A 21574-nucleotide genomic window follows, 5' to 3' on the forward strand; every position below is an offset into this window, starting at 1 on the left:
CTTACTCCTGCAGTTGTTATAGTCTCTCCACAGAAGAGTCTCCATAGTCATCTTGAGGTTAGAAATTGTGGAGAGTGTCATTATAAGCTTAGCTTCAGGTCTTCTGTGAGTAGAATAGATCATGAGGACTAAGGACCCCAAAATTCAGTATATAGACTTCTCAATGTATTTAATGCCAGTTTTCAATCCCATGCCTCACCCTCCAATGGCCTCAGTAACTGCACATCTAGAAACCTATCAAACCATTTTCTCCAGAGAACCCTGGGTCTCATGTTGTGGGGAGAAGCAGCAGCCTGGCTACCTGAATGATGGGAAGAAAACAGATATGGAGGAGGTCCAATCCCTATGCTCAGCCCCACACTGCTTTCCTTTATGAGGCTCCTGGTGCCTCAGGGACAGCATTGCAGAGGTTCTCTAGGATGCACTTGTTCACTTTAGATTGATTTTCCCCTCAACCTATACCTTCTTTTCCATTTACACTCTAACTGGGTGAACTGCAATTCAATTCTGACACACTTACCTGGAGTAACATTAGATTCTTAGTGCTCCACACTAAGCTCTACTTCAGGTGCCAGCCACCAATGAAGTCCTTAGACCCCCCCACACCTCTGACCAGCTGACTACAAATTTGGGGGTTTCTACAACTTCTCATCAGGTTTGGTAATTCACTAGAATGACTGACTCACAGAACTCACTAAAACCACTACACTTAACAATTACAGTTCTATTATAAAGGACACATATAAGGGAAGGTCTGGGAGGGTCCCAGATGTAGTGTCTATGCCATCTCCACTTGGAGTCAGGGCATGTTACACTCCCAGCACATCAATGTGTTTAACAACAGAGAAGCTGTTCCAAACCTCAGTATGCCAAGTTTTTCAGGGTTTCATTAGGTAAGAATGGTTGATTGCATCATTGGCCATGTAGCTGAACTCAATCTCCAGCCCCTCTCCCCCCTTCCTGGAGGTGGGCTAGCTGAAAGTTCCAGCCCTCTAATTCTGTGCTTGGTCTTTCTGATGATCAGCCTACATCCTTAAGTTATCTAGGAACCCATAATGAGCCGCCTCATTAACATAACATACCTGTCAGGAAAATTCCAAGTACTTTTGAAGCTGTGTGACAGGAGATGGGGACAATGACCAGATTTATTATTTATTACAATATACTTTCTCTACTTATTTTATTTTTCCTTTTCTTTTTTTCTGTCTCCCAGGCAGAGTATAGTAGTGCAATCACAGCTCACTGCAACCTGGAGCTCCCTAGCTCAAGTGATCCTCCAGCTTCAGCCTCTCGAGCATCTAGTACTACAGGTACCTGCCACGATGCCTAATTTTTTTAAAATTTCTTGTAGAGACAGGGTTTCGCTATGTTGTCCAGGCTGGTCTCAAACTCCTGGCCTCAAGTGATCCTCCCCCATCAGCCTCCCAAAGTGCTGGGCTTGTAGGCCTGAGCCACTACACCCAGCACTCTACCTATTTTCTATATTTCCAGTGTTTCCCATCTGTTAATATCTCATTCACTTTATTATTTGTCCTTACGCTTAATATCTATCTTTTTTTTCTTAGTTCCCTTGGAACAAGACTGGGGAGAGTAAAAAAAGGTAGAAGATTACTTCTCTGTGTTTACTGAAAGTCCCCATCACAGTGGGCTCAACTTGTTGCTTTTCTATTTACTTACTGGATGATCTTGGAAAAGTCACTTTATTGCTCCAGACTTTAGTTTCCACAGTAATAAAATAAGAGTATTTAATCAGAACTAAGAAGATCAGATAGATATCACCACTTCTATGACTCTTTCTTCCCATGCTTCTTGTAGATACCACCAATTGGTCATAGAAGTCTTTTCCCCTAAGCCCAGATCCAGTCTCAGAGTTACTCTCAAGAAAGCACTCTAGGCAGCCAGTCTTGACCAACAGATCAGAGCCAGCAAACAAGCTGAACCATATTTGACATCCTAGGACTAGATGCTAAAGTGCCTTCCAGCTCTAAAATTCTATGTGATTCTGGTTAGATAGAGTGGTCAAAAGATGAAGTAAAAATCACATAAGTTATTACAACTAATTGGAAACAGTAAAAGTTTCCTTAAAGTCAAAGTGATAACTGATGATTAAATTAAGTTTTAGGAAAAAAAATCTGTGAGACCATTTCTTTTTTCAACTAATATTAGGAATACTAGAAGTTGTAACTAGGGCTTGAGAAGAATTAGAGGAAAATATAAAAGATGTAGCTTATAGGATTTTTCACTTGCTACTCAATAATATAGGAAGAGAACGACAAAACCAAGAGTCTCTGTCTAGGGTCTTCATCCACAGAAAATACCATAGATTTGCCATCTGATGGAATCCATAGGCTGGGGGTCCACAGAATCTATAGTGAAAACCTATGGTGATTTCAACCTCAGAATTAAACAATGATTACATCATAGATTTTTCTAATCATATAAATGCTCATATATAACATTCATTTAATTCTTTGCAAAAAGAAAAAAGTTAATCTTCAAAGAATAATTAATTGGAAGAAAGAATCACTAAAAAGTTATATTATTTGTTAAAATTAATTTGTCTAAATATGTGGAGAAAAAATCCTGGAGACTGCCAATTAGATCAAAAATTTCCATATGAAACGGGTATAACAATAACAACAAGCATAGTGGATCATACAACAAGCAAGAAAAATAAAAGTTACCAACAATTCTTGCACTGCTGAGACAAAAGTGCTGGCTCTACATACTACCTTCCTTTCCTGCCTAAATTCTTCAAACTTCTCAAGGAGGGTCCTGCTCATATCACAGGCATCACGGAGCCTCATTTGGTGGGCAGAGGAGGCAACAAATACCTCTCCCTCTGCCTCTTCTATCTCCTCAGAAAGGTATGACATAACTGGTAGATGCTTGAGGAGGAAGCAACTGTGGAGGAGAGATTCTTGGACATCCTTGCTGTTCTCTCTCCTTTCCTAGAGGAAACAGCTGGAGGTCCTTGTATGTGGGGAGCTCATCTGCCTTTGTAAAATCAAATGGAATCAGGAATTCAGTAGTTGCCTCTTTGAGGCTAACTCAAGTCAGGACTTTAAAAGAATGACTGGAACAGTCCAAGAATGTTTCCCAGCTAAGACTTCAAGGGATCTGATGTGACAGGGAGTTAGGGTAGCAGCTCTCTTCAGGAATAAAGAGTGTACTAGAATACACAGAGTGGTCAGAGGATCCCCAAAGCTGAAACCCTTGGGAGTCCCATCTCTGCATCAGGTTACTGGATCAAAAGGAAACTCCTCCTCCCCCAACAAAAATTACACAAGCCCCTACAGCTGGAATTCAGGAGGAGAAAGAAGAAAGAGAAATTCTTTGTACACTTTTCACGTGGTCCCAATTCATTTGTATGCCTTGTTAAGGATTAAGATGATTCCTGCTCATGCTTGCTGACGTACATCCAAGATTATCCTGCTAAATCTCCAGAAATGCCAACTGGGAAACAAATGACGATTGTTCTCTTAAAAGATCTTTGTTTGACTGTGTGACTGTAATGGCCTGTTGGGCTCCTTCAAGTGCCAGCCTGAAGACAACAATGTAAAAAGGAAGAAAGAAAACCTTTGCAGAGCAGCAGTCAAGGGCCACTGCAAGTCCAGCTCTACAAACTCAGTGGCGGGCCTTTTAGCCAAGTGCTGAAGCAGAATGCCAGAACCAAGAGCAAGACAGACAGGCACCTGCGCATGGAGCCAGAGTAGTGCAAGGCTTCAGCACAGAACTGGGCAGAAGTTTCAGCAGTTGGGGCCAATTGTGCCCAGAGCTAGATTCAAGGCTGCTGAAGGAATCAGAACTCTTGGCACAGGAGAACTAGAGGTAGCCTTGCCAGCAGGTCCTGAAGAAGACCTGTAGTTCACACACACACATCCAGCAGTGCATAAGACTAAGGTCTGACTTCCACAATGACTCAACACCATTCAAGTTCCCTCTTCTGTCCTGTTCCTGTACAACCTTTCCCTTGCAAGGCTGCCCTCAGAGTTCATTTCACTCCATTTCCTCTGAGAAAAATTTCTCAGGACTTCCTGGGGAGAAGAGGCAAGGGAGAAAAGGAAGGCTTTACCGCACAGTGCAATTTCCTCCATCTAGCACTTCCCCCTCCTCACCCTTTGCCTCAGGGATGGTTCCACTTCAGCTCTGGAGAGGGTCTTGCCTCCCCTTCTGAGCTGCCATATGAGGCCCCATCTGCCTCCAGAGCAACATCCACACACAACAAAGGGACGCTCAGAGACTTGCCCTTGCTGTCTTCCCATCTCTCATTGCTGTGATCAGTGGAAGGCACCTTAGCATCATGCCTAGGGTTCCCAGGAGCCAAGGATAGGACCTTCCACTTGAGGAAACTCCTGTAGGTCCATCCACTCGGAAAGGTTCAGCCATTAGAGAGCAAACTGAAGGATTTGTTACATGAAATGTATTTTCACTGACATTTGGGCTCTCGATTTCTGTTCTACCAGGTTTTTCTTAACCCTCTTACTTTGTAATGGAATAGCTAAGATAACAAGACAAGAGGAAAATGTTCTCTTGATTTTAACTACTGTATATCAATTAAATCCTGCTTTAAAGCATTTGTTTTCATTATTGTACAAAGCCGATTGACAGGAACACAAAGTTGGGAGCAAGAGTCAAAAGAAGCTTAAAGGGCTTATTTTAAACACACAACCTTTCTCTCAGAGCTGGCCCAAGGACCTGAATGAAGAGAGATAAGTGCCACAGATCCACTGCAGTCCTAGGGTGGCATAAGACAAAGGTCTTGGGAAAACTATGGAGCCAGGGAAAGTGTTGTTAATCCATATTCTGAGGACTAGGTCCTGAAGGAATGTGTTTTCCAAGAGCCCTCAAGAATCCGGCTAGCATTACCTTGGCGAAGCTCAGTTATAAGGAGCAGTAATCCTGATGAAGGTCCAAAACAGGAAGGGGGAGGGTTCAGACTCCAGAATTGGGCTCCAGAATTCAACTACTTCCAGCTGTGAAGTTGAGGGATGATACTGAACTCCTATGAGTTTCTACCCTCCTGGGCATAAAATGGGGATGATAATAATAATTACCACCTACTGATCACATACCACATGGCAGGCTCTGTCTGAGATTTCCCTACTTCAACTCAGTTAATCTTTTTTCACAACCCTAAGTTTTTTACTCATACCAACCCATTTGATCCTTACAACAATCCTGGGAAGTAGATTTTATGATTATCCCTATTGTTTAGATGGAAAACAGAAACACAGAAAGGTTTAAGTACCTCATGATAAGATTGCCTGGCATATAGTAAGTGCTCAATAAATGTTAGCTATTGTTACTTTCTGTAAGGATTTTATAAAGCCTTAAGCAGGTCAGAAGGATATACTGAATGAACAGAGCAAGATCATATGCTATGTAGTGTCTTTCAGACTTCATTTCTTAATTCTAACTTCTTGCATAAATTTGTATAAACCAGCTACTTGCTTTACTGTCTATTTCTCACCCAATCACACATACAGACATATTTTCTCGTACACATGTGCTCAGGCTCACCACACATGCCCAGACACATAGAGATGCTCTGACAACTCCGAACTAGTTTGAACTATAGCGTTGCTTTAATTCACCAAAAACTTTAGATGAACAGTTTAGCTTGATTCTTTTGTGGCCTAGTTTATCTTAATGAACAAATTCAGGAGATACTTTGACTTTAGAGGGCTTAGAAATACTTTCTGGCTTTTTCTTTACCAGCTAATCTGCAGCACTATTAAGCCTTATAACAATAGGAATCACCTAAGTGTCAATATTCTGCTGCAGTAACTGGTCATGTTTCACGACTGCTCCCTACCTGCCCATGATGCTCCTCATCAGGAACTGACCAGACAGGTTCCTGGGCAGACCACAATACTTTAAGACAAGGGAATTGAGACTACCTCAGAGAAAATATCACATACACCACACACACGTGCTATAATGAGCAGGAGAACTTAGCAGATACCCAGTTAAGACCCATCGTGATAGAAGTGATACCCTTGGGCTCAGAGAGCTTGGAGGCATTTCCCAGAGGTCACACTATTGAAAGGGGCCTAGAACTGAAGTCTCCTTATTCAGAGTCTGGCTTTTTCTTTTTTTTTTTTTTCCATTATTCCCTAAACTGCCTTCTTCATCTATAAAATAAATGTACATTTATCCCTTTGGCTACATAGCATTTTCCCAAGAGGAAAAGAGGAGCCTGAGAATGTGAGGGGAACAAGAAAGAGGGCTAGAAGACAGGCCCACAGTATTGTGAAAGAATGCTTAGTGTGGGCCTTAAGGACAATAAATTTTGATTCCAAGATTAAAAAGAAAAATGTCAACTCCCTGAAATCTATTGAGACCCCAACAATTGTCCTTAATGAGAAAGCATAGAAATCACTCAGGTAGTGAATGAAATCTTTCCAGAATGTTCTTCATGCTAAATCTCAACTTTTGGAAATTAAATATTTGTTCTGTGCTTGTGGCTCCTTTAACTGGACTCTTCACAGATGGGCTGCAGAAAAGGACATGTGTCTGTACCTTCAGGGATGGGAGCAGCACTTTGCTTCCTGCACCATCTGGTTCACTGTTCCTAGCTGTAGCATAGACCCCCACTACAGCCGAGTAATCAGAAAAAGTCAGAAGAACACCTCAGGGAAAACAATCTAGGACTCAGATTTAACTTCCTCTAAGGAGGATCAAACACTGAAGACTGTTCCTTTTCAAGTTTTATTAATCCTGGTTCATAATTTCCACCACATCATTAGTCATTTCCTATTTCTGAAGGGCTGGCAGCAGTTGCCGAGGCATCAGGCAGTAAATGGCAAGACAACTGTGCCACCTGTGCACCGTATTGACAGTTACCCACAACCACATCTGGGTGAGAGGCTAATGTGTTTTTTTCTAAAAGGCAAGCCATTTAGAAGTGCAGCCCAGTTTTTGATCTCTTGCTAAATACTTTTATCCACATCATCTCCCCATTTGGGCCTGGAAGTCATCATGTGACCTATGGTACTTTGAAAAGAAAGCAGCAACAGCAACAACAGCAAATCTGCCGTAACCCTGGAGTAGGGTGAGCTCTCGAACTCCTCCCCGCCCAAAAAAGATGGGAATCTGCTTCTCCCTGAGACAACTACAAGAGCTGAAATTTAAAGAATAGAAAGTGACCAGAATGATGTCCCTTTTTAAAAGTCCCCTTTTTAAAAACACAAAGATGAAATGTAACTTATAAAGCACTTGAAAGCTACCTAGTAAGACTAATTGCATGAGGGCTTCACCCAGCTCATCAAGGCACGTAGGCAGCCACATCCCATGGGGTATGATACCTCAGTTTCCTAAGGTCAGAGAGTCTCCCAAGTAGCAGATAGACAGGGTCTTTTAGTTCTGGGAACCAAATGGAGGGCTAAAAATGGGAAAAGGTACATAGCAGCTCTGTTGGCCAAACCCCTGACTGGTGACTCTGCCTTTGATCCGTACCAAGAGCTACGGCTGGTCCCAGAAACCTCTGAGCTACATTTCCTCCCCTGGCAACTTCCTGGAACAAGGACTTTAAAGGAAACACAAATAAAGCTCATATGGGGATATTTTAATTTTTTAAAGGCAAAACCCTAATATCTAGCCCTTAAATAGCATTTCCATCTGGATAATCCCAAGCATCCTGCCAACTCTTGGGTAATCACATCCCCACCTACCAAAGAGGGAAATTCCCAGACTTACTACATCTCTCATGAAGGAATGAAAACTGAAGATAGCAAGCTAAGGAGATAGATAGCTTTTCTCTATTACCATTCAAAACATAGAAATTTTCTTCAAGAACTATAACTTTGAGTGCCATGCTGAGCATTAAAACTGAGCCAGGACAAGTAAGTGTTCAGATATACAACATAGCCCCCATCCATCTCCAACTCATTCAGCAATGGTAGCACCAGAAGTTCATAAAAATGCAATTCCACAGGGTGGTAGCATCAGCTACCATAGGAACAGAGGTGGAAAAGTTGGAGAAATTAAATCTCTTGTTCTTTTTTTCTAATACTGGTCCCTGCTGTTACCTGCCAGCTTCAAGGTGCAAAAAGCATCAAAACATTTATCCCATTACATTTTAAGAAGTCTGTTCTGTACATCTGACCTCTTTTGATCTTTCAGATGCTTCTAGGGAAAGACTAAATGTTCAAGTTATAATCATGAATTGGAATTTTTCTTTTTGACTACATATGCATACATACGCATATGCATGCAAACACTATCCCAGCCTTTGACCTTATTTTAAATCCACCAATTCTACTCTAATTTCTTCCCTCTGGATTTTATGTGGTAGTCAACAATCCATTTATTAACTACTTGTCAAAGTATCAGGAAGGAGTAACTACCATTTCTTATTTTTGCCAATTACAATATTCCTCATCTTAGAGTGTTATCCCTGGTTTTTCCACGAGGATAGTAAAAGGTTCATACAATAGGACTTGGGCTTTTATAGCAGTCCGGTTGTCAGGATGGGCCCTTAATTTCCTTTCTACAATTTAACTCATTAAATTCTCATTATCTCTGTAATTTCCCTGTTCATATCCTCTCCAGCAAATCAGATATTGATGGCTAACCCTCCTGTCTGACTATTTTAAAGAGAATCTGCCTCATTGATATGTCCTTCTGAGGAGCTGAGGGATTCTAGCTCTCTCAATGAGCTTAATCATAATGAAGCCAGCACAAGAAAAGGAACTGTCTCACAGTTCCTGGTATGCTTGGTGTTTAGTCACAAGACCTTTAAATAACTCTGCCAAAGTCACTGGGCCTTTCGTCCCCTGATTCCAAACCTCTTCCAAAGACCCCCCTACTCTCACTGCAATTGCCACAGTAGCAGAAACCAGTGTTGATTTTTATCTGCATGGCAACTTCATGCTCCCTCAGGATCCAAACTAATCAAATGGCCTTCAAAAATGCCACCATTGCTTAAAAAGGCTGAGCTAAGCTCTCTACAATCAAGACAGAAAACGATCCCTTATCATGTCGGAAGTACTACTTGTGGTTATCTAAAGCAATGGTAATCATATCATACACTTTATCTGTGAGTGGCTTTTTCCTTCCAGGGGTAGGAATAGAAACTTCTTCTCCTTCATAATGAGCACTATTGAAACTTCAACAGGCAGACCCCTAGCTTTGGCGACATGCCATTCCCTAACGTAAGCATGTAACCATCTCAAAAAATGCAGCATGGCAGAAAACAAGTACAAGTATTTTCTGAAAATATTATTTGTAAAGGTCTTATTTTATAATAGGGATTATTCGTGTTAGGGCCTTGGGGCATGTATGGTTAACAAGAACTTGCAGTTCTGATGCCAGCTTACTTAATCCCACAGGGTCTGTGTAGGAGTTTAGGGGATGGGGTCCAAGAAACAATACAAGCTTTTTCCTTCGCAAGTACTGCTACACCTACATCATGAGAGAAAAGCACTCTGCTATTTAATCTCTCATAGTTCCTTTTGACAAACATCGTGGCTGTCACTGCACCACATCAAAACATATGCTGTATCAGATTCTTAGCACTCAAGAAGTCTTTAAAATAAAATCATCAAACAGTATTATTTGTTGGAAATGACCATTCAACCACAGTCTCTTTGTGACTCCTCAGTCATGCAAACACCACAGCATTAGGGGCACACAAGCCAGAGACATTACAGGTCAAGCCCTCTGATGAAGGAACCACCACCGTCTACAAGAACACATTTTCAGGAGAAAAGTAAAATGATGGTTCCTTCTGCAAGAGGGAGAAATGTATATCTTTGGTTGTTAGATTGGAAACCTGGAGCACAGTGCCAGGTACCCTGTGAGTTTGGCAAATACGGTCCAGAGTGACTAAGGACTATAGATTTTGATTTTCCTCATTTATCCCCCATGGACATCTGTCCCATTTGCTCCTGCCCAGTCCCGCAGACTTGCCTATCACTGCAGTTTTTCACCCTGGTCCCAGATGATTATGCAACACTTATGCAAGATGCAAGGAGTAAAATGAGCCTATCTGCCTATAGATACAGTTTTCTTTCAGTGAATTAATGTCACTAACAGAGAAAGATATAATTCTAATACCTAGGACAGTTGTGATCCTTTTTGTATCTATCATTGGGCTAGTGTCTTTGTCTTCCTGTAATGTAAATATATTATAGAGAAATATTACATATAATGCAAAGATAATCCAAACTACTTGCTCTGCTTTAGAAATGAACTGTGAGGATCATATTTGCACAAACATGGGTCAAGCAAAAGCATACAGACTCTAGTGAAACCTAGAAAGTGTTTTTGGAATACTTTTTGCTACAGGCACTTTTCTAATAGATTTTTAATAAATCAAAAGTAGTGTTGTTCTTATTTAAGTGTTAATTATTAAATTATGTACAAATTTAGAAACCAGGCCATTAAAACATATAAAAGTTAGTTATTGAAAGCTAATCATAATAAGCTGTTGTCAACCTCCACTGAATAAAGAAGCAAAACATTTTAAATACATTGGAAAGTTATGTAAAACAAAGAACTTCTTGACAACGAAGATTGTTAAACATGATTCCCTGCAACAAATGTCCTAAATTACTATTCGCAGGAAGCTCTAAGATTGGGCTGCCTTAGGTGGTTTAAAAATGTGGTCAGAGGCATGAGAAACTGTTTCTAGATTTCTTATTGAAGTCCCTTCAAATAATATGGGTCTTCAGTCAACACATATGCTTGCACATGGGTGCCTGTTAGGGAATTCACAGTCATAAGCAAACCCTGGAAAATGGACTTGATAGCTCAAAGTTGCACATTCATACACAAAATGTATGCACCTTTCTCTACATGACGAGATGGCTACAATCACCACTATAAGCTGAAAAGTGGTATAAGAAAGGCTGGTGAGAAGATAAATTAATACCAGCAAGATCGCTGATCTGTAGAGAAATAGAAAAGGCAACGGGGCTCTTGAAAATAAAAGTTATTTGTTCCTAAAGCTGCTTCTTTGCTTGAAGCTATTTCTTAAGAAAGAAGCTGCTTCCTTCCCTAACCATATAAAATGATCCCTGAAGTTATTTATAGTGTTCATGGCCTGGAGGCATCACTTGGTTCCCCTACCACAAGCCCAACCATGTGTTACTATATTAAAAAATGTGAAAAAGTAATTATGGGGTATGGGAGCCAGTGTCTGCAGACACAACCTGCCAAAGAGGAAGTGACAGGAAACTTATGCTCCTTGTTGCTGCTCAAGCACTGCCCAGGCTCCAGACTCAGAAGAAGGGAATCTGTTCCAAGAAATAGGAGAGGGGCCTGCCCTGGTGAATCAGAAATATCCCTATTTCTGAATATACAGTAAACTGGTTTCCATTCCTGGGTCCCCTCAGTTGGTCAAACTTTCCAGTCACGAGGAGAGACTACTCACAGTGTCCTCCCTCAGCAACTCAGCCAGATGCCTGCCTCAGCTCCCACCAGACTGGACAGACTAGAACATGTAAGGTTCTAAACTTGGGCAAGAGTCTAAGGTCACTATAACTGGCCCCTAAGACTCTGACCTGCCACTGTCAGATCCCAATTTCTGCCACCTTGTCCTAAATCTAGCTTTGTTATTCCTCTTCCCACCTCCATCCCCAGTTTCTTGCCCTCAGGTAGGACGTGATAATCAATCTATTACTGATTTCTACAGCAGTCCTCCACATATTCACAAACCCCTCAGCTTTCCTCTGGAACAATGGACTCCACCAGCATGTGGACACAATTGTTTTCTACCCCCGGAGGCAGAGAGGAAAAGTAGCTCAAACATCTGCCTCCAGAGAGCATAAATTTGTCAGGGAGAGAAGTCCACATTTCTGCAGAAAGGCCAGTGTTCCAAAGAGGACTTAGCTTAGGAAATGTTTATTGAGAGGAATTACATTCCCTTCTCAGGACGTGTCTCTGCCTCTGGTCTAAGCTACAAAAGAAGTTTTCTTCTGATGTCTCAGGAAAAGAGAAACAAGCACCAACCCTCACAAGAGAACCCTGGTAGTATGGACAATTCCTACTATCTCAGGAAGATTTCACTTGGAAGTAAATAATCATTACCATCTCTGAATTCAATGTGATTATCTAGATAAATCACTACATGAACTTCCAAAGAAGCAAACTTTACCCCAAAAAGTATGTTTTAAAAGTTGATTTACAGAAATCTCTTTCAAATAAATTCTTAAAGAGAGTCATAGATGGCAAAGAATGCAGAAGCTAATGAAGGTCAGGATAATGTTCTTACTATCTTTTTAATATAATAAATCAAATTAACCTGTTTCCTTAGTGAATAATATTCTCTAAGCATGAAATGCAATTTTTAATACTTTATATACACCAGGCATGAGTTCCTATTTTACATGCTGTGGTTTTAGAATATGTGTAAATGTTTATTTCTAAAATTACCTAAAAATCTTCTGTTTAAGTTTGTTTTTCAACACAGGGCAGTGGCATATAAGTAGAATTTAAGCAGATATCAATTGTATCACTGGGAAGACTTTAAAAATCAGAGAAATGTTCTCATAAGGCAAACCCATGGCAGCCTTCCACATTCAGAGACTGGTTTATAGCTTTCTGAGATGCCCTGTTAACCTCTCAAAGATCTGTAGACTAGCTTATATTATCTCATTATCCCAGTTCTCTCCCGTTTCATCTTTGCCTCCTATATCCCAGTTTCTTCACAACTGTAGTATCCACAGTGCCACCTGATGGTTGTAGAAAGTATTTTTGTGGCTCCAAGGTCTCCCTGCGGGATTTATTTAATTAAAGTCTACCAATGACTGCCAGAAAAGCCACAGCCATAGTGGACAAATCCATGAAATGAGCAAAATGTCAGTTCATGAAGGGTTAACAGGACCCAACATATGCTGAGGCAAAGGTTTGGCTAATTTAAAGGCAAACCTAAGTTGCCTAAGTTAAACCTAACACATGCAAATTTGCCTCAGGCAGCTTGGCAACAGGGCTCTGTGTAGGAATACAAAAAAAAAAAAGATTACCAAGACTAAATGCCTCAGAAAGTTTCCAAAATTCTTTATTTCCTTGTACCTGTCAATCCTAGATTTCCACTTTTTTCTTTTCTTAGACAAGTATTTTCAACTTTCCAAAGGTATGAAATTTGCCGTCGTAATTGTTTAGACAGGAATAAAGCATTAACTCAATCCCTTGACTTTGATTCATAGCAGCTCTTTCTTCACCAAAAGTTACAGTCTCCCTCTCCACCCCAGCCTGAAGTCTGTGGACCAGCACACAAATGATAGGCACCAGAGCATCTACAGTCATGTGGAAATGCAGTGCCCCTCTTCCCATACTTAACCTTTCAGATGGTTCAACTATTTTCCATGTGTCAACAATCGCCATTTGCATCTTAGGCCTTAGCCAGGCAAAAGATAAGACAGAATAACCTTTAGAACCCACAACTAGCCGGACGTGGTGGCTCATGCCTGTAATCCCAGCACTTTGGGAGGCCGAGGCAGGCGGATCACTTGAGGTCAGGAGTTTGAGATCAGCCTGGCCAACACAGTGAAAGCCCGTCTCTACTGAAAAATACAAAAATTAGCCAGGCGTAGTGGTGCATGACTGTAATCCCAGCTGCTCGGGAGGCTGAGGCAAGAGAATCACTTGAACCCAGGAGGCGGAGGTTGCAGTGAGCCGAGATCGTGCCACTGCACTCTAGCCTGGGCAACAGAGTGAGACTCCGAAAAAAAAAAAATACAAAGAACTAACAGCTAATTAATATGAAGTCATTCCTGCAAGCTTCATCATGATGGGATACAGTAAGACACAGGGAAAATGTTTTTGCCTTAAGGCTCCTGACAAGGGTTAATCAACTTTTTTAACAATCCCCTGGAGTGTAGACTGGCACAGGGTCATTACCCCTCTTTAGCAGGTAGGCAAACTAAGATCCACAAAGTTTACCATTTCAACATCAATTCTGTTCAGAATATCATCAATTCACTGATATTCTGATGTGACAGTGAAAAAAAGGTGCTGCAAGAAGCTTCTCAATAACTAAGCTTAATGCAGAAAATATACCCAAGTCAGGAAGTACAAATACACTGGAAGAGTATTGACCCAACCATTATTTGGTAGTCATTTTATCAGAACAGATTATTTTAGAAATGTAGATTCTCTACCTATGAATCTGCAAGATTTAGATTAGATTATAACTGAGTAACAGTTTTTAAGAAATTACTGTGTTTATTGGCATTTAGTTGCGGGGGGTGGGTTTCCTTTTTCTCTTCTTCACTCACTCCTGATTAAAGGCTAAACATGGAACTGCAGATAGAGGACAGAGATCAAAAATGTCCACCTTTAGCTCTATCTGGCACATTCTCCCATTTTAATTTTAATTGTCTTTGCATTTGTGTTCCCCTTTCTAAAAATATAAACTATATCCTGACATTTTCCTGCCTTCTGCCAAATTCGGAAACTGTCACGTTTTCTTTTTTTCTTTTGGTCTATAAACTTCAAAATATTTTCTGTCAAGCTGGCAAATCTCCAATCTGCCCTTCACCACTGCAATTAAAGTGATTTTCCATCTGAATATAACCCTGACATGGAGAGGAATTATAAGAGTTTTATATAAATCTATTTGATAGATTAGTTCCCTCACTGGGCATATTTTTGTACTCATCACAAGCATTTATAAATATCCAGATTATTCTAAGAATTGTGAATCAAAATAACAGCAGTGGTTACTACTAAAGGGGAAAACTGAAGTTTGGGTCCCCCTTTAAAAGAAGCAATAACCTAGAAAGCAAATAACAAAACAAAACCCAAAGAAAGATTTTATTTCTTTTCACACAGATGTAACGAAATAACCTAAAACCATCATAGAGCCAGATAAAGTCAACCCATACATACAACCTAGAGGAGATGGTGCAGCAGAGAAATACTGTTATAAAGCGTTATTCTTATGTCATCATGTCTTCCAGAAAATACTCAATGTTCCAATATTTGTCCACTTAATACAGGATTCACTTCTCAGTCAAGGAGGACCTTAGTAACAGTACACTTAGCACTCAGCAGTTATTTGACCTATTTTACTAATGTGTTTGGGAAGGAGGTTAATTAACGGTGTATGGCTATATCCTTAAGCTTAATTTTTCCAACAGCCCTGCTCATAAAAGGAAAAATTTAGTATGTATTGAAGGAAGCAAGCAATTAAGTTGCACAAATAGTGAGCTCATTGAACTGCAGCTGACTTCTATCATGTCAAAGAACAACTAAACACAGAAGCAATAAAAAGATTGTTGCCACGACCACCACTGAGAACCGACTGGCAATAAAGATGAATAACTTCCTACTTGAAGATTACTGATTAAAGCTTTTTAGAAACCAAATGTTACACATAGGCATAAATGGAGCAAAATATTTTAATGCGTGTTTGGCAGGTTCAGAAACACTTTATAGTCAATTTTAAATGAAGGTTTATACAACAACAGTAAACTCCACTTAAAACAGCCTTTCCAATTGCTGCTCCTGCAAGAAAGCTGCAGTGCTCCTCAGGAAGGCTTGAGTCATAACTGTGGAATAAAAGTCCTGTACCTTACAGTAAGGGAGGGTCGATGGGGAGTGGAATTCCACAGGACCAAGTCCTCTGAAATCAAACCCAAGAGCAGAGCCCTAGAAGTCCATTCAGATGGCTGTGACCCTTGAAGGCAAGTAAACAGACTCCCTACAGCAATAACCAGGAAATCTCTCTCTCCCCGGCAGCCCTCTGCTCCTCTTCCCACCTCTCAAAGCCCCCAAAGGTCAAGTTTTAGCCCAACCTGCCCTTCAAGAAAGTGCACTCACATCTAGGAGTTCAAGACAGGTTGGCATCAGAATCGGCTCCCAGGACTATCAGTGTCGGTGAGGTGGGACGGGCATGATTTGACAAGGAAAATGTGTCTGACAGAGGATTTGGCTCTCAACTTACAAGTGTATATGGAGGGGTGTGGAGAGTATCAGCTTCTTTGAGGGCTGGACCCTACCACTTACCTGCTGCCTTTGGAGGGGATACTATAGAGGGTTAAAAAAAAAAAAAAAAAAAAGAAGAGGATGTTTGCCTTCAAGGTTGCTTATAACCTAATATTAAATAAATAAGTTGTCCTTTGCCTTGCATTGCCCTCAAACTCACCACTGTGGAGAATTAAAACCAGCTTATTGCAAATAAACCAGTTTGCCATCCCACATCTATCCTTCCCCTCCTGCTAGCTCCATCTTAGAATGTCTCTACAATGTGAGGGGGCTGAAAATATGCTTTTCTTCTGAACATTTCCTCCTCAACTTGGGCTTTAAGGGATCAGAGTCCAGCAATGAGATGATGTTATGTTTTTCCCTTTCCTGTGCTCCAACCCTTTCCTCCCTCACTCAGATATGTCTTTAGTGAGCTCCTATGGGGCTTATTTCTTCTTTCTGTACCACACAGCACCCATCAGTGTCCTGGTATTCTGTAGTTGTTTAGCATATGCTTTTTAGCTACCATCAATGGGAAAGGCTTACCATATTTCTGCCCCTTTCGAAGACGTATTTCCTCTTAATCATTGCTGCTGCAATCATCAAAGTAATTGAAACTGGACAAATGATTTTGTGTCATAACATGAAGGGAAAAAATTAAAAAGCAAATGTAGTGTTCTCAACTCACTTGGGTGGGAAATGGGACACAAAATGGTCTGAATAAATTGTTAAAGCTCAGATAAAGCACACAGCGCCTTAAACTTACACTCTAGTTGGATCGATCCACCCATTACACACTATTTTCCAGAGATTCAGAGCTGAATTTGCTGTTTGGGATTCGTATTCAATGTGGGGAATTCTAACTGCAAATCAAATTCATACTCCTAACATCGGAATGGCTTTATCAGATGAGAAGTAGATATTTGGAATTTAATAACACTTCTCACCACCTTTCAAGAGGACTTGTCATTGAATATATGGTGTGCAAATCTGGTAAAGAAAAAAGAAGAGTTTGAATATTTGTACGAATTACATTTCATTTGTAGGAGGAAATCACAATGGCACGATTCCTTCCTTCCATTTAGGTTTCTCCACCTAGAAGTTGTACAGGGGCTTTCAGCTCCAGGCTCTCCATTAAGATATTCTAACACTATACACCGAAAGTCTGGAGATAGAATGAATTGTACAGCACAGGAAGGGGGGTGGAAGAAGAAAGTAACAACAGTTCAGAGATGGGAACTGTCTGCTCTCTGGAAACCCCTCCAGTCTTAGATTCACTATTCAAACTCCAAAGGCCAAGACTCCTCAGTTCCCCTGTGTAAGAGAATAAGAAAAATGCCTAGGAAAGCCCACGGTTTCCTTCCTCATGAAGGAGAGGAAGCAGCAGTGGTAGCAGACGCCCATGTGCAGCCATCACTTCCTTGGGGGCTGGTGTCCATTTCCACCCACTGGGATGGGGTCTGGCAGCTTTCTAAACCAGCAGGAGATACATGATCCAAGAATCCACTTTGGCTCCAATTTACCTTTATAAAGGCCAGTTCTGTCTAACTCTGAGAATCCTATAAGCGTTCGTGAGGATTTCTGATTGTCTCATCCACAGGAGCATGACCAGAAAAAGGGGAGTTAGGTCAAAGAGTCTACCTTGAGTAAGGCTCAAGATACTCCTCACAGACACATTGAGATTATGGTAAATAGTAAATAGGAATGCATTCAGAAGTAGTAGAGAGCAGATATATCTCTTCTTCCCCTCTTTTGAGGAATCAGAAAGTGTCAGGGTCCTACACTTAAAGGAAAATAGGGTATAATTTTAATAATGGAATCCAAAAAGAATGGCTGTAACAATCTAGTTCAAAAGAAGAAAGAAATGGTATGTATAATCATAGTGTATTATAAACGTCAATTTACACACTCATTGTTTTCTCCTTCAAACATTCTTCTCTTAAAGTTCTTTCTCTCAGTTCATGGTTTCTTCATTTACTAACCACCTGAACTACAAACTTCAGAGCCATCTGTAAATCACCTCTGAATCCCACCACATCCAGTTCTAGACTCAGAATTTCTCTCATTTCTGCTTTTATTATCTCTGTCCTACATCACTTCACCTATACCTGGATTATTACAATAGCCTGCCAATGGATCCCTGTCTCCACTTGCTTTGTCTCTACCCCAAGTTATCTTTAACATCCCGAACAGTTACCTTTCTTTCTTTTTTTTTTTTTTTCTTTTTTTTTTTTGAGATGGAGTCTCGCTCTGTTGCCCAGGCTGGAGGGCAGTGGCGCAATCTCGGCTCGCTGCAAGTTCCGCCGCCGGGTTCACACCATTCTCCTGCCTCAGCCTCCCGAGTAGTTGTGACTACAGGCACCCGCCGCCACGCCTGGCTAATTTTTTGTATTTTTAGTAGAGACAGGGTTTCACCATGTAGCCAGGATGGTCTTGATCTCCTGACCTCGTGATCTGCCCATCTTGGCTTCCCAAAGTGCTGGCATTACAGGCGTCAGCCACTGTGCCCGGCCCCGAACAGTTAGTTACCTTTCTAAAGTACAGTGATAATCATGGTGTACCTTCTCACTCCAAACACTTTTACCAGCTCTCTGGGGTTTTTTATTAATAAAGTCCAAATTTCTTAGCATAATGTTCAATGTCCCTCAGGAACTGAAAATACTCTATTCTTTGAAACTCACCTGTCATTTTCTCCTCATACACACCTCACACACAGCTAATGCTCAAGTCGAAACAGACCTCTCTCCTTTCCTTGATTGTATTACGGGCTTTCACACTTTTGGAACTTAGCACATTTCCTCCATCTTCGTCTATTCAAAATCTTATTTCTCCTTTAAGGACTAATTCAAATGTCACCATCTCTAGGAACCCTTACTGGATTCCTAGGCAAAATAAATTGTCCTCTCCTCAGGGAACATATGACACTGTGTTTACCCCTTTTTACCATGTTTATCCCAATCTGACTTAAATTCATTACGGCACAATTTTCCATCTCCTTCTAAAGGACAGAGACAGTAGTTAATCCCTCCAAAAATGACCCTGAGTACCCAGCATGGTGCCTTAAACAGCACAGGCATTTTATAAACATTTGTTATATTAAACTGACCAGAACAAAAATTAGGAATTTTCACTAAAAGTTGACTGGATGGAAGACCAAGCTGAGAATCATAATCAAGGACAACTCACAGGGAAGGAACGAATTTGAGTAAATGCTGCCCAGAGGCCCATGAACAAATCTTTTATAAAATAATACAGATGGCCTGATCCATTACTTATCAACAGTTTTGTAATGGCACATACTTGTGAAGGGGTTGACTGTGATTGAGAACTGCCACTCTAAATGGAGAAACTACCTCTTTCTCAGCAGTAGGAAGTTAAATGCTGTATTTGAAAGAACTCAATCAGGGATTGACAGATAAACAACACAATTTTTAAAAACTGTATATACACAATATAAAGATTATATATACCATATACTTGTATAAACAAATTTATATATATATATAAAAATTTTTTTTTTTTTTTGAGACAGAGTCTTGCTCTGTCACCTAGGCTGGAGTGCACTGGTGCAATGATAGTTCATTGCAGCCTTCAACACCTGGACTCAAGCAATTGTCCCATCTCAGCCTCTCAAGTGTCTGGGACTACAGGTGTGGACTGCCATGTCCAGCTAAATTTTTTTTATTTTTTGTAGAGATAAGGTCTCATTATATTGCTCAGACTGGTCTCAAATTCCTGGCCTCAAGTGATCCTCCCACCACAGTCTCCCAAAGTGCTGGGATTACAGGCATGAACCATCACACCTGGCCAGATATTATTATATATCTGAGATACTATTTCATTTAAACATGTCTACACACAGAGATATAATGATGTTTTAGTAAAATAAATATTTAGTTCACCTTTTTGCCATAATTCCAAAGGGGGAAAAAAGCCAAAACCAAAACCACCTCTTTAGCCTGATTAGCATTAAGTAATCAAATTCCACTAGCCTGAGCAATATAACGAGACCCTGTGTCTATAAATAATTTTTTAAAAATAGCAGGGCATGGTGGCACTTGTCTATGGTCCCAGTTACTTGGGAGGCTGAGGTGCGAGAATCTTTTGAGCCCAGGAGGTCAAAGTTGCACTGAGCCATGATCGTAGCACCACACTCCAGCCTGTGCAACAGGGTGAGCTCCTGTCTCCAAAAGTGATCAACAACAACTCCCTGTTACTCAGAAATCTGAGACAGACTCACTGCAGTTCTCCTCCTTCTTACCTGGAATAAAAAATGGACTCATACTTCCAGAAGAAAAGCATAATTTTTCAAAATCTCCTCAAAAGAGTCTTGCCTCTCCCCTAAAACTTTTCTGAGTCAACTCTTCCTGAGATGAATCACATTAAGAAATGAATCTCTTAATTGTACCATATAAGCTAAACAGTAAGCCATGACCTCATCACCCTGGACATAATAAAAGGGCAGAAACACTTGGGCATTTCAACAACATCTTAATTCCTGCACTGCTCTGGTTTATTATAAAGCAGGCCTGTGTGCAGGAAGACATTTTTTAAAATGCTTTTATCTTCTTTTTGCATGTTAGCAGATCTCATGGTCTCTTTTCTTTGCAGATGGAAGCCTGAAATGTGCAAAAGCCAGGCAGGCAGACCAATGTATTTATTTGAGAAATAAAAAAACCCAGTTATGAAAATGACACATGGATTCAAGATGAGCTAGAAGCAGAAGGACCTTAAACTACACAATTACTCCCCACAAGCTCAAGCCAGAATCAAACAAAAAACAGAAATAAACAAAACCTGGAGCTGAACAAATATCTGAATGCCACAGCCAGACTAAAGAAACAATAAGAAACTGGTGTAACTGGGCTTGAGAAGACACAAGGTAGAAGCACAATGCCACATTCCTTAGGTAGCATATCACTTTCTGAGTCTTGATTTACCATGACATCCTTTGTGTGATGACTACTGGTAACATTCTCATTTTGCTAGAAGTAGCACTAGTCGGTCCAATCTACATGTGGATACTCTACAGAGTACATCCCATATGGGCACAAATCTTTATCAACTATGTATCTGGAATTGATGAGTAAGTGTCCCTAACATAATGGTCCAATGAATTCTTTGAATAATTTTCTGAAAAAGTTAATCTCTCTGTATGGAAAAGAATGTACTTGTGTTACTTCTATAAGTAATGCTAAATATAGATATTTAAACAAGAGCTAACACTTTAGACTGTTAAAATCACAAAATACATTTAACATGTTTAGGAGGATGGAAATTGCCTCCAACATATCAGAGAGACAGCAGAATCAACAATATCAGCTAATTCTATAGGCTCAAACCCTGACCCAGAGTGAATATTCTTCCTTTGCATCAGTTCCTAGCCACATAGGTCTCTTCATTCCAAGTGGTTTTAGATGGTGCTGTTATTTGAAAATAGCTGTGAGCATGCTATTTTGCATTCCACTGTTTCTCGCAGTCACAGTGTCTCAATCAATGGGCCCTTCTGTCCTCCATGTCCCAGTTAGGACTCCACCTTAAGACTAGGCTCACAGGAGAGAGTGGCAAAATGGAAAACTTATCTGGAAGCACATAGACCTGGGTTCATAATTCACCCATAATATATTCCATAGAGCTGCATGGATCCCAAAATCTCAGT

The sequence above is a fragment of the Theropithecus gelada genome, chromosome 7b (assembly GCF_003255815.1).
Source record: "Theropithecus gelada isolate Dixy chromosome 7b, Tgel_1.0, whole genome shotgun sequence".
Classification (NCBI taxonomy): domain Eukaryota; kingdom Metazoa; phylum Chordata; class Mammalia; order Primates; family Cercopithecidae; genus Theropithecus; species Theropithecus gelada.